This window comes from Dasypus novemcinctus, chromosome 13 (assembly GCF_030445035.2).
Source record: "Dasypus novemcinctus isolate mDasNov1 chromosome 13, mDasNov1.1.hap2, whole genome shotgun sequence".
NCBI classification, from domain to species: Eukaryota; Metazoa; Chordata; class Mammalia; order Cingulata; family Dasypodidae; genus Dasypus; species Dasypus novemcinctus.
Window position 1 is genome coordinate 68,498,515 of NC_080685.1, and position 14,740 is coordinate 68,513,254.

The 14,740-nt window shown below is 34.0% G+C and overlaps 1 pseudogene; it reads left to right on the forward strand.

Annotated features, from left to right (window-relative positions):
* Positions 1 to 7,349: 7,349 nt before the first annotated feature.
* On the forward strand, positions 7,350 to 7,865 carry LOC101444029 (mitochondrial inner membrane protease subunit 1 pseudogene; annotated as a pseudogene).
* Positions 7,866 to 14,740: the final 6,875 nt, after the last annotated feature.

The following is a 14,740-nucleotide window of genomic DNA, read 5'->3' on the forward strand; positions in this document are numbered from 1 at the left end:
GAGAAAGAAGCTACAAGGCCAGCTCATAAATATTCTGATATAATAATCTAAATGTCATGTGACATTTTTTAAATGATCAAACTGAAAAGAAAGAGAGCCACTCATTATTGGTAATGATGCAATCAACTAATGCTGACCCAATGATGATCAAGAATTTGTATTTATTGATGCTCTTTGTATTTGGAAATGCCTAAGTTCAGAGAATTAATAAAAACTATCAAATTCAATACAAAACTGAGACTACTTTAATGCCTAGTGATAAATTAGTTGAACTGCTTACTTATTTAACAACTGCACTAGAGAGTATAACCACAAATCTACAGATTAATCGCTCCTGGAAAGTTAAAAAAATGAATAAATAACAGCTGGTAATAAAACAAGACCAGGAAAAAATTAATACGTTCATTTTTGATGAGTACAGCCCATAGTGAAATATAAGGATGCTGCAATTTCTACTAATTCTCATTCTTGGGAGCTTCAGAACAGTACTTATGATGAAAACAGATTTAAGATGTTATATGTTTTTAAAATAATTACCTATAAATTCTAAAATGTATCTATTTCTGAATATCAGATAATTCCCTTATGAAACTTCATGTTCAATCCCTTGGGGGTAGTAAATGGGAAATGACAAGATAAACAGGACACAGTCCACGTTCTCAACAGTTTTGGGGTCTGATGGAGGGAACTGAGAGTCAACTATGAAGAGAGAAAAAAGGACAGTTGTGGAAGGTGAATTTACTAGAACAATTGTGATTGGTAGAAAGAACAAAGCATTTGAAATCAGAAATATCCTGGGTTTCAAAACTGACTTTACTTCATACTCTTCTTACTCCACTAGCTCTGGGACCTTTGGGTTATTCTTCATCTCTCTGAGCATGTTCTCTCATCAACAAAGCATAAATAAAACTACCCTTCCCTGTGCCATTATGAGGATTAAAAAGAAAATGTATGTAAAATCATATGATGAGTAGTAGACACAGAAAAAAAATGGTACTTCCCTTAAAATATCTTAGATCTAAGCATAAGACCCAAGACTCATGGCAAACTGACGAGCCTCCTTTTAGACCCAGAAGTGATAAAGCAGACTCTCTGGAGGTTTCTTTTTAAAATCGATCCTTTATCTCTCCTAATCCTTCTCAGCTGGAGTGACTGATGTATGCCTTTTCTCACAGGTTTAAAGGCAGAGACCCCGTGCATGGATGGGTGGGAGGAAGATTTTGGTGGCCAGAAGAAGTTGATAAAAATAAAATTTAGCCTATATTCTAGCTTGCCAGGGATACTTAGGTTTAGGAATTATGGCAGGTACCCAATGACCAGACATGTTGTAAAGGAGGAACTCATTTATACCAGTCAAGATATAAGGGTTAAGGGTTGAATGCCAAAGCAAAAACATGATGCTAAATTCCCAGTTGCTGAGTTATAGCTGTTTAGCTTAATTTCATTCCATATTTAGTCTGAGAAGCCAATATAGGATTGAGCTTGCAAGAATGGCCAAGTGGTCCCATCGCAGGGAAAGAATGGCTATGGCAGCAGGAAACCAAAGAGGTCCTGACTCTCATGCCTCCTATGCTCTGGTTGGAAAAGCAAGACATTCAAACAAATTCATTCACATAACCAATACTCATTGGCCACCCACTCTTCTAGGTGCTGGGGAAGTAACAATAAACAAAACAGACTTGTATTAGTGGAGTTTACAATCTAATGGGGAAGGTGGGACAGATAAGAATCAAGTCAGCAAACATATTAGATGGTAACAAATGATAAGGAGCTGAATAAGGAAAAGTGAAGTTGGTGTTTTAGGAAGGTTTAATTTCTTCTACTGGGCAAGGGAGCTCCCTGTGACAGGTAACATTTGAGGAAAAGTATAAAATAGGGAGGAGTTGTGCTTGTGCAGGTACCTGGGAGAAGAGAATTCCAAGCAGATAGAGTAACAAATGGAAAGCCCAGAGGCAGAAACAAGTTTGCCTCATATTTGAGGAGCATTGAGGGCATCAATATTGATAGAATGAAGCAAGTCAAGGAAACAGATGTAGGATGAAATTAGAGAGGTAGCAGAGCAAGGTCTTGTAAGGCAACTGAGGACATTTCCCTCTGGGTAAACAGGCATGGGGCATTGATAGCTGATGCCACAATAATTCTGTGTAATAAATCATCCCTAAGCATAGTGAATTAAAGCAACATCATTTATTCTCACTCACTCATCTCCAGGTGGCTGATCGTTAACTGATATATTCTGGACTCAGCTTAGTTTGTTTCCAAGATAAGAATGTCCATGTCTATGTGTCTCTTGTCCTCTTTGGACCCGTGGACCACACAGGGCAGTTCTCATTGTGATGCTGGAGGCATACAGGAACTGTACAAGCTTCTGCCTGTGTTGCATCTGCCAACATCTAAGTGGCCAAAGCAAGTTACATGGCTGCGTCCAAAGTCAAGAGGCAGATGTGTACAGTCCTGCTCTAGTGAGAAAAGTTTAAAGTCATATGGAAAAGGATCTGGTTAGCTGGGAAGGGCTTGGTTATACCAACAATTTGATCAGCCATAGAGATTTAAGCAGAGGAATCACATGAGTAAATTTATATTTTAACAGGATCACTTTGATTGTTGTTATAAATAGATGAAGGGAAGAAAAAGGGCCCAGAGGAAGATCATTCTAAGAGAGATGATGTTGTTTCACATAAGGGTAGCAGTGCAGATGACAAGGAATGTTTGGGTTTGTTACATTTTAAGGTTATAACATGGCAGTTAAGAGCTTGGACTCTGGTGTGAGACTACCTAGATTATTTCTGGCTCCTCTATTTCTTAACCGTATGACCTTTGAGCAGTTATTTAACATCGTTGTGCCATGGTTTTCTCATCTGTAAAATGGGGATGATAAAGTGCTTAACCCATAGGATTATTTTGGGATTAAAATATGTAACATGTATGTACATTTACATGTACATTTAGACCAAAGCCTGCCACACAGTAATAACTATTAGTATTTTTAAGGTAAAGCTAACAGAGTCTTTTGATGAGTCAGAGATCAGATATGAGAGAAAGAAAGAAATCAAGGATAACTTAAAAGATTTGGACCCAAACTACTGCAAAAGTATGATGGCCATTGGCAAAGATGAGTAAAGCTTGAAACACGTTTTGTGAGATAGGAAGAGGGAAGTTTAGTAAGAGAATTAAAGTTTATGAGAGTTCAGAGGAAGGATTAAATTATGTAATGTTATTTCCCTTTCTTCTTTACTAATATATATACACACACACATACATACACACACAATGCATTGTATTTTTAAAAATCCTGTGTATATGGGAATATAGAATAGTGCAGCTCTGTGGTAGACAGCTTGGAGGTACTCCAAGAAGTTGAATATAGAACTGCTGTATGATCCAGCAATATCGTTACTAGAAATAAATTCAGAAGAACTGAAACCAAGGACATGAACTGACCTTTGCTCACCAATGTTCATAGCAGCATTATTCACAATTGTAAAAGATGAAACCAGCCCAAGTATCCATTAATTGATAAATGGATAAAGAAAATGTGGTTTATGCATACAATGAAATGCTGTTTGGCTGTAAGAAGAAATGAAATTGGGATGCATACGATGACATGGATGAAGCTTGAGGACATTATGTTGAATGAAATAAGCCAGACACAAAAGGTAAAATAGTGTATGGTCTCACTAATGTGAACTAAATACAATGAGTTAACTCACTCAGGTAAACTCTAATATAAATTACTAGGAAATAGAATGTGGGTTGAGAATGGGAGCTGATGCATACAGCATGTAGAATATTTAATAAGGTTTATTGTTAAAGTATGGAAATGAAGAGAGTTGATGTTAACACATTATATAACTATAACTCTCACTGCTAATTTATAAATGTGATTGACTGAAGTGATAACAGTACAAGTCTGTGATGAAAATAAGAGCCACTGAGTGTACACTTTGAATGGATGGTACAAGTATTGGGAGTGTGTAACATAGGGAATCCAGTGATGGAAGATGGACTGTGGTTAACAGAACAAATATTAGAATGTTCTCTTAAGACTTATAACAAATATACTAATACAGGGTGTTAATAATTGGATAAGGTGGGGTGAAAAATACTCCAAAAGTAAAATATGGGCTACAGTATTTAGTAATATTTTGAAGGTGCTCTTTCATAGTTTGTAACAAATGTTTCACAACAATGCCAAGTGTTGATGATAGTATGATGTATGGGAAACTAGTATGATGACATGTTTGATTATTTTGTAAGCTCACAACTTTTGCTATGCATTTATTTTTTATATATGCTCATGTATGAATTATATACTTCAATAAATGTTTTTAAAATGGAAAAAAACCTACTGAGTACATTAGGAAACTTTCAACTTTTCCTTTACTTTATGTCCCTAAGTAAACATTGGCAGATATAGGGAATGGGATTCGATGATAAATCAAGAATCTTGGTTATTAGAAGTTTTAATTAAAAAGAAGAAGTGCTATAAGAAACTATTTGAAAAAGCTAGACTGTTAACCCTAACTTTTATTTATTTGTGCCATTAAGGATTGCCTTTAATTTAGAAAGCAAAGAATTTGCCTGAACAAATATTCTACTTACAAAAGCTGTGCCTTGTTTACTGCAGTTTCTCCAGCTCCCAGAGCAATCCCTGCTACACTGAGTGTGCCCAATGAATATTTATGGAATGAATGAATCCGCAGGCTGACACTTTATGTTTTGAGTAGTTATATACACATGAATATTGCTTTGTAATTCTGTGAATTATTTGACTTGCAGTCTGTGCAATTCTGTTAACCTGCAATTTGCTAAGTTGATAGATCAATATATTAAAATTCTCAACTTGAAGTTTGTATTAACATTTTTAGATAAAGAACATGGCCAGCAGGATAAATTTCATCGAAACCCTTGATAGGATTACAACACAGTAATTGTACTGTTAATGAATGCATTAAAAACAATTACAAAATAACAATTGGGATTTTACTTCATTTAGATCAAACAGTTTAAATACTGTGCTGGTGTAGTTTCTCTTTTGGCTAAGGATTAAATAATATGTCTGAGAGTAAGACTATCTTTCTCTAGTACTTAGGCTAATGGGTATCAGATTGATCTTTTCTTTCCGCCTCTCCTTTTCTTCTTCCCTTCCTCCCTCCCTTCTTTTTTCCCTCTTCTCCTTCTCTCTGTTTCTTGCTTCTTGTGTACCTTCCGCCCTCCCTCCATTCCTTCCAGTCTTCCATGGTTTTTTGACATGAGAGAAATGGTGATCTCTGTAAAGGGAACCAGATATAGAGTAGGAAATAGTGAACATTTTTTGTTAAGATTTCTAAAGTCAGAATTTTATTGCAAAACATATTATTAGCTTATTTTATCATCACCCTGAATCACATATCCTTAGAAGTTAACATGGTAAACTTTTTCCTAAAAAAAAAAAGGATATCTGTAGGAGTATATTAAAAATCTGGTATTGTTTGAAGAAGTAATGTATAATTGCATTGTAGGAAGATTCTTTAATCATTTGGAATGCCCCTTATTCTTGTACTGATTCCATACTCCATTTAGGAGAAGAAATAATTTGGAGGAGAAAAACAAGAACAAATTGCACACATACACACACAACTAAAAACAGTTTTAATTCTGTGAATGTTTTGCTTAATTAATAGATGATATAAAATATTTAAAACCCTTTAAAATACTTACATACTTTATTTCACAATTGGAAGAGAAAGTATATTTTTAAAGAAATAAAAAGAATTCAACATTTCTCCTATAATATTAGTATAGTTTACTAAGTGCTTGTCAACAAATTCTGTATAAACTGAAGTTTTGTTCTAAGATTTATTTTAAAAATTATATTGAGGAGTTTACAATAATTCCTGATGGCTCTTCAACTGTAATATATATTCAAGGTTAAGTTGCACAAAACTTTAGCTTCTTTGTGATGTGGTTAATGATTTGTAAACAAACATGTAAAAGTAAATGAAAAACCTTTGTGTAGCTATCATTCTCTAATTTGATCCAATTTTTATAAATTAACTTTGTGTAGGGACCTAGAATTGATAATGTTATGTTCTATAGTTGTCTGTACTTTCCAAAGGTCAGCACAAAATCTTCTTTTAATATTGTAGTTTGGTTGGGTTCCATGGAATTGATTCACCGAGAGCCATCAAGCTTCTAATTTGTAGACATGGAGAGCTACAATACAATTTTTGTTTTTAATTTATGTTTCAAGTGTACATTTGAGTGGAACTCTGATATTGATCGGCTAAGAAAAAGAATTAGAATGAATTTTATGTTTTTGTTCTGATTATGGTTTTTAAATGTTATTGAATTTTTTATATATTTAAAAGCTTTGATAATAAAATATTGCTTGTGATGAACAAGAAAGGAATTAGACTTTATTATTCTTTGAACTTTGGAAGAGATAGTTATATTAGAAAGTACATGACAAATGCACAAAATTGGGAGTGGATATGGCTCAAGCAGTTGAGCACCTGCTTCCACATGGGAGGGTCCTGGGTTCAGTCCCTGGTGCCTCCTAAAAACAAACAAAAAACAACAACAAGGAAACAAATGAAAAAACCAACTTAGGGGAGCTTATGTGGCTCAGTGATTGAGCACTGGCTTCCCATGTATTCTTCCTCTTACCATGCTCCAGTAAATACTTGCTTGTGGACAAAAGACTCCATGTTCCTCGAGGGCAGAAATTGCATTTATTCATCTTTCCCCATTTCAATCATTAGAAATCTTTTTGGACTCTAATTGCAGCTGAGGTGTGGGCTGAAGTTGAAATATTTCAAAATCTGATTTCTGTTTTTTTCATAGATACAATCGGACATATTTATTCATATTCATTACTCCATCCCACCGTATTATTTATCATTCTGTGATGTGCAAGCAATTACAGAAAATTCACGTTAGACTTCTTTGTATCCTTCAATATACTGTTGAATAAGAGGAGTTGAGAATGCTTCTGGAGGATCATGCAGGTTGTTGCAATGGTATCATACAGCACTTAACTATCAGTGAGCCAATAAATTATTATATTATAGTAAACATTCCATTCCCATTACTCTTCTAATTTATTTCCATGGGGAATTTAGGTAGGAGTTTGGTGGAATGGGATAGGAAATGGATAACCTTTCTTTGATTTTTAGTTAGATTCAGTTTCTTTAAAAATGTACAGACTTAAGTACTGGCTAATTTATGCAGGCCCCAGGAATCGTGAAACTATGAATTGCACATGTACACTTTAGGAGTATTTTTCCGGAGGCCATGTAACTATGCTAAAAATTCAATGTTTTTTAGAACAAACCTATGGCCAGTGGTCGCAGAGTGTACATAGAATTATGCTTCATGGTGTTCTGAGAAAAGCCTTTTGACTTTTTGTTTATACTCTTTGGTATTGCAGTATAGTTCATTGTGATTTTGAATACATTGGTGTGTTATCATGTGTTCTGGACCTTCAATGGAGCCTACAGTTCAAAATCCATATATTTTCTTTGCACAAAATCTTAGCCAACATTTTTATGGTATCCAAAGACGGTACATTGTGGTTGCAAAAAGCCCAAGTGGTCGAAATCAAAGTTTGTAAAAGAGTAATTAGTTTGGAAGGAGACAAAATCTTTACCAATAGTCCATCAGATTTCTTTCAAAACCATAATTATGTGCCAATGGGTCACGTTTGGTTAACAGGTGATAATCTATAGAATTTTACAGATTCCAGGTTGACCTATTCCATATGGATTAATAAGAGGACATATCTTCCTAGGATTTGGCCCCTAAGTGAGTTTGGATTTCTATGTGACAACCTCAATGGCCACAGATTTTTTGATGAATGGCAAGCATTTATTCTTTTGGCTTGATTATCATCTCCTGTTCAAGTGAATTTATTTTTATTGTCTTTGGAACCATGTGTTTATAATAAAATATTTCCTGTTCAAAAAAAAAAACTTAACAATTTTAATTTTCTAAGCCTTTTTAAAGCAACTTTGAACAAATAGGAAGTGGCCCATCTGTGAGTATAACTGTATCTAGATGGTCAGCAGACGGTTACATTGTTAAGATACTTTTCAGGGTAGAGAATTGCACTGTTAATACAGTAGATGTGTTTTGGAGAACAAAACAAGATTAAGATATTTTGCCATGCAAATTTAGTTGTCTACATCCAGTGTGGTGTGTAAAGACAGAAGTAATGAATTGACTTGCACTGGTCTTTTGGCACCAGGGAGAGCTTTAGAAAGTATCCATATGTTATCATTAAAATATAAATTGACCTAAGAGAGAAAAAGTGTTTCCCGTAAAAGGAAGATAAAATGGAAGTTTAGTGGCTAGATTGTCTGGAAGCCAAGCGAAAGTATACACAAATAATCAGGTTATCTTGAGCATATCATTTTATTTCATGTATTTTAGTAGCATTGATTCAGAAGAAAAAGATTATTTAATAAAAAATATAGACGTCTGTAATTGTTTTCATTTCATTCTTTTATAATTCAAACAGATTCCTTCTTTAACATATTAGGTATAGGATGGGATTTCATTAATTAACATATCTTTTATATAATTCTTGAAATAAACAAGTTTTATCATATAAAGTTTTCTCAAAATTATTTGAGTAATAATATTCTCAATAAAAATGAACATCAATGCATATTAGTATCAAGATTCTCAGTGTAGGGAAATCAACCAACCGAATGATAAACATAAAGTATTATTTTTAGGGTAGGCAAGGGAGTAAAGCATTTATTAAGAAACAAGACAAGAGATAGCACACACCCCAGACATAGGTGCAGGCATGCTATAGGGTAAGACATGCATGTGGGGCCCCCGAGCAGGCATTTTTAAGGCCTTTCCTCCTCCCCCTTCACCATATTAAGGAAGGATCTCAGCTATGCTGCCCTGATTGGTTGACTTTCTGCCTTCACCTGCCAGCTTTCAAAGGACCAATGGGAGGCCTTTTTGTTTGGAGTTATCCAGGACTTCTTTTGAGCTTGGCAGTTCCAAAAGAAACCTCATAACCAGGGTCTTGGTGGGCTTTTTGTCTGTAATGGTTATGGCTTTGTTTTCAAGGAACTGCCTCCCCCTGAGGAAGTTTGCAAGCAGGGTCTCATGTCTATTTTCTGACCAGGGTGGGGCAGTCCCAGCTGTTATGGCTTTATTCTGACTATTCACCTTCCATATTTCCTATACTAACCTGCCTCAACTGCCCCCTCAGAGACTTTATACCCTTATTCTTAAGATGGAGCCAAAGGGCAGTGGTCATTCTTCTGTAGCTACTTCCTGCTGGTCAAGAAACCCAAAGCATTTTTAAACTTTTAAAATTATTTTTTAAAATTATTGACTCACTTCATTTATGGGACTCAATTGAAGCAGAAGCAAAATAAGGTTAGGCAATATAAGTATTATAAATCACTTAAGCCTCATATTACTTATATTCCTTTTTGTAGCTGAAGAGTTTTGGCTGCTATCTTGGATGAATATTTTGTTTTTTTAAAAACATGTCTAGATACAGTAATGATTATAAAGAAATTAATCTAACTGGAATATAAACATAAACATTTATTTTCATTGTATGCAGAATAGACATTTCGTGGCAACAATAATTTTAATACATGACATATGTCATTACCATAATGTTTATTATTTTTGCTATATATAAGAAGACTTCAGAGGAAAAAAGTATAAATTAAATAATATCAGGTGTGGGGAAAGAATCTTTAAAAAATTACAATTTATTGCTACCTTTAGGAAATAGAATGGCTAATCTTTATAGACATAAGCAATAAACAAAAGCAATTTTCATTATATTTTAGAAAAAAAGAGTAAAAAATATTGAACAGAAACAGTTCAAATTATGCCTCCTACAATATAATAAAAGAAAAGTCATATTTAAGAATATAAGGATAAACAAAATTCCTTCTATGAAGAAGTATGTGAGCATTAGCAATATAACTTTGAAGATATTTGTTTCTTAATCCTGAAGTCCCAACACTGGAAGCATTAATGCAGTATAATATGAGGCTTTAGACAGTTTATATATGACTGTAATGGGAAGGGTAAGAGTGCATATCATTCAAAGGAATAAAATAACTAAAGAAAAGCTTAGTAATAATGCCCATTCTATTTTTTAATTTTGTGTAATTAAAGTAAAAACAATATAAAATTGTTATATTAATGACAATCACAAAATGAATTAGTAATTAATAACCAAGTACAAAAATATTTACTGAGAATTATTTCTGCTTTTATATTCCCATATGAAAATAAAATAGTTAATTACTGAAAGTGTACATACCACAAATACATAGAATATGTCCATGAGAAGAATTATTACTATGTTCTGGTCTATTAAAGACTCTAGTATTGGATAATTTCACATATTTCCATACCTATTTTTCCTTAAAAAATCTAGTTTTGTTTAAAGCTTTTCATCTTTATAAAGATATTCTTGCCAAACTGAGTTAAATTTAGGTTGCTTAAGGATTTGGTAAAAGCATTTGTGTGTGTGTCCATTTGTGTGTGTGTGATAAAATACATACTGAAGTCAGAAATAGAAGTTGGGATTATGACCTTCCTTATAAAATCGTTCTGGAAGATTCACTTTGATAAATACCAATAATTTGTGAAGTATAATCGAGTACATAAATAAATATGATCATAATTAGGTATATTCCTTTCTAACTTTAGATTTAGTTCTCCATTGTGGAATTTTATAGCTTATTCAAGGTTAATTTGACCATAGAAGACAAAATAACATCATTTATTTTGGGGATCAATACTTTTTGAAGGAAAGAGCAGATGTTGAGAATCTAGGTAACTCCCTGGGTATGTGAGTTTAGGTGATAGCCTACAGGAAATTAATGCAGATTTCTACCACAAAGAAGTAAATCACTGCCTGCCATTCCAAAATAATCTTGCCCTAAATCTCCAAATCTTCCCCAATCAATTTAGGTTATTTGCTTTAACAGTATTGGGGTGGATTAAATGAATGAAGTGATAATGAAGTATCGATATCAAAAAGGGCATGTTCCTAAGATTAGTGATCTATAGGATCCAGGTATGAAGATAAGACTCATGTTTCTGTTTATTCCTCTTGAAATGCCACTTGGCTTTTCTTCAATTACTTTCCAGAATGACTATTGCTTTCACATCATTCTGTTGTATGACCACAGTTTAAAAGACCAAGGTGACTGCTACATTGTGTTCCTGTTGACAGTGCTTTTCTATCGATTAGGTAGTTTGGGGAAAATGTTGAAATACTGGAAGCTTCTGCATTACCAAGCCCTATTCTGATTTATATAGTAGCCGCGTTGGGAACTAGAATTGATTTAGTTTTCACCAAATTCAAAAAGCTTATCTGTCCTTGCACAAGAAACATAATATCTAGTCAGTTTCAATTTTTCTTAACTGTAAAATTTCACTCATGTCATTTATTAACTATTAAAATTTTAAGCAGTAATATCAGTTTAGATATTTTAGATATAATATTGACCTTGAATTTCCTAGTAGGTAGGAATTTATTAAATGTAAAGCAATTTGTATTGTTATGTTTCTTTTTAGGGGTGAACAAACCTGTGCATGGATTCATGTCTATGTTAGGGAGCAGGTGAGACAGGTTTCTTTGATTACTGGAAGATAATTCAAATTCACCAGAAAGAACATATTAACTTCTCTGAAACACAGTGTTTTAGGCAGAATAATGGCTCTCAAAATGTCCAGGCCTCTGAATATACTGCTTTACGTGGCAAAAGTAACTTTTCAGATCTGATTAAAGGTCTGGACCTTGCGATGGGGCAGTCACCCTAGATTATCCAGATGGGTGCAAGCTATTGTGTGAGTTATTAAAAATGGGCAATCTTTTCTGGTTTTGATTAAAGAGAAAGATGTGAAGACAAAAGAAGGATCAGAAAGATGTAACATTTCTGGCTTTGAAGACAGAGTAATGGAGCCATAAGCCAAGGCACGTGGGTGGCCTGAAAGCTGGAAATAAAACAAGGAAACAGATTCTCCCTTGGAGTCTCCAGAAGGAAGTACAGCCCAACTGGCACCTTGATTTTAGTCCAATCAGACCTATGTTGGATTTTAAACCTATAGAAATGTAAAATAATAAACATGTTTAGTTTAAGTCACCAAGTTTCTGCTAATATGGCAACAATAGGAAACTAATGCAAGCATATTTGATTTTTAAAAAAATTCTTGCTTTTCTGCTTTGATGCCTAGTTTGCAGTAATTCTATTATTATCAAAAGAACTGAATTTAATCATGTTAAATTATGGGGGACTGTATCCAAGATACAGAAAGCTTACAACATTTTAAATGAAAATATGCTTGTGTATATTTTATCACTTACTCAAAATGTAAAGAGATTAAAGAAACCTTTCTTCTCCTCAGTACTAGCTATATTTTCTTTAATAACATCTTTGTTTTTTTTCATTAAATGAATAATACCATAATATCATTAACAGATTCACTGATTCTTTATTTTTATTTTTATATTTTTTAAAAGATTTATTTATTTATTTATTTCTCTCCCCTTCACCCCCACCCCGGTTGTCTGTTCTCTGTGTCTATTTGCTACATCTTCTTTGTCTGCTTCTGTTGTTGTCAGCGGCACGGGAAGCTGTGTTTCTTTTTGTTGCATCATCTTGTTGTGTCAGCTCTCCATGTGTGCAGCACCATTCCTGGGCAGGCTGCACTTTCTTTCCTGCTGGGCGGGGCTCTCCTGCGTGACAGGGCACTCCTTGCAGGCATTAGCACTGCGCATGGGCCAGCTCCACATGGGTCAAGGAGGCCCGGGGTTTGAACCGTGGACCTCCCATGTGGTAGACAGACACCCTAACCACTGGGCCAAGTCTGCCGCCTCACTGATCCGTTAGATTTTCTCAGATGTTATAAAACTGTTAAGCCCATCATCTGAGCTCTGCTAGGATCGATGTTAATCTTGAGCATTCTTGTTAATACCATGGGGCCTCCTTTCTCAAGGGAAAGGGGTGGATAAAATCTGCTTAGTAAACTCAGTGATATTTTTTCATTTATTTTCCTTCTATCTTTTCTCCCTTTATATTTGTTTACTATTTTCTTAGTATTTAATAGGATGCAGCCATTTTGAAAAACTAAATTGGCTGTCAAAGCAACACAGTCTGTAGGCATTTTCAATACCTAAAGCTCCTTTTAGAAACATTCTGATGGCCCTCTTAACTACCATCATGCGTCCTGGACTTGATCACAAATGACTGATGAGAGTCAGCTCACCCCTGCCCCAGATGCAGACATTGTTTCCTAAATGGCGAGATATCTTTTCTTGCCTACTTAACCCTAATCCACCTAGGTTACTAAAGTTGTTTCATTTTAATTCAAAAGCAAAACAAGAAAATGGTGAGAAAATTTTCTGAAATCTCCTATGTCAATTTCATTGTCTAGAAAAAAAAATCCATTTGTATGTGACCAATATAATCAGATTCATGCCTGTTACCTTGGACCTGTCAATACTGGGATACCCTTTTTTTGGAATTGGGTATTAGATTTTGATTTATGCTCTTTCCAGATAATGCTGGGAATATATTCTAAAAAAATCAAACAATAATTTATCTTTTATCTTAATTCTGAAATTACTACCGATTCACATAAACCAAAAGGTCAACATTTTATTTTTCACTTATAGTTGGAATATTTGACCTATATTATTAGTAATTATGTAAATGATAGAAGTCAATTCATTTCAAAAATTTGTGTCTGATTTCCTTTTAGATAAAGTGTGTTGAACAAAACAGTGAAAGCTCTACTGTGAAAAACAAAATTAACTTAAAACTCTCATGGGCTATTAAATTGAGACAGACACACAAAACACATACACAAAGATTTAGAGGGAAATAATTCAAATCTTCTCATAAACTAAATGTGTGGAAAAGATCTTTCAATATGTTAAATGACTGTCATCTGTAATTAGTATATTATGAGTAACAAGGTAGATGTTAACATCAGGTAGGTATTATATCAGGTAGTAGATTGTGCTAAAGAAATTCTTGGCATTCTTTTTATAGTGAGCAGTGACATACACTGAATAAAGATAGCACATTTTGCAATCTTTTGTTAAAATGTGGTCTTAATTTTTCATTTAGCTTTCCCAGAAAGTGTGTTTTATCTGGAAAATGATGTGTGCTTTTAAGTTTAGTGACATTCTACGGTGATGCAATGGCATATGATTGAGCATTTATCAATGTTGTTATGCAGCAACATTTTAGGTGAGGTATAGAAGCAGCCAGCTTGCTTCCAAAATTCCCTGCTTCCTTATTCAGTTTCCTGACATAATGTTTCTGTTGGCAAATGCAAAATATATTGTGTTGTCTTGTGAATGTTTTTTTTTCCATTGTCAATAAATCACTTCAATGTAGCTTTTGAGAATTATGCAATTCTCCTTTGCAATCAGTATTATTTTTACCTCCATTTCCTATATGAGACTCAGGTACAGAAAAGTAAAAATCCTTGCACAACTACTAGGTGATGGAGTTGGATGTGAACCCCTGTAATCTGGCTCTAGAGTCTATGCTTTTAACCTCTACAATAAATCCATTAAAAATTCATATAAAACAAGAGTGATAAAATGTTGATAATTATTGAAATGTTCATGATATTTTCTCTTTACCTTGGTATATGTATGAAGATTTCCATAATAAATAGTAAATTCACATTTATTAAATTAATTCAATAGTAAATAGTTTACATGAAACTTTGCAAAAATATT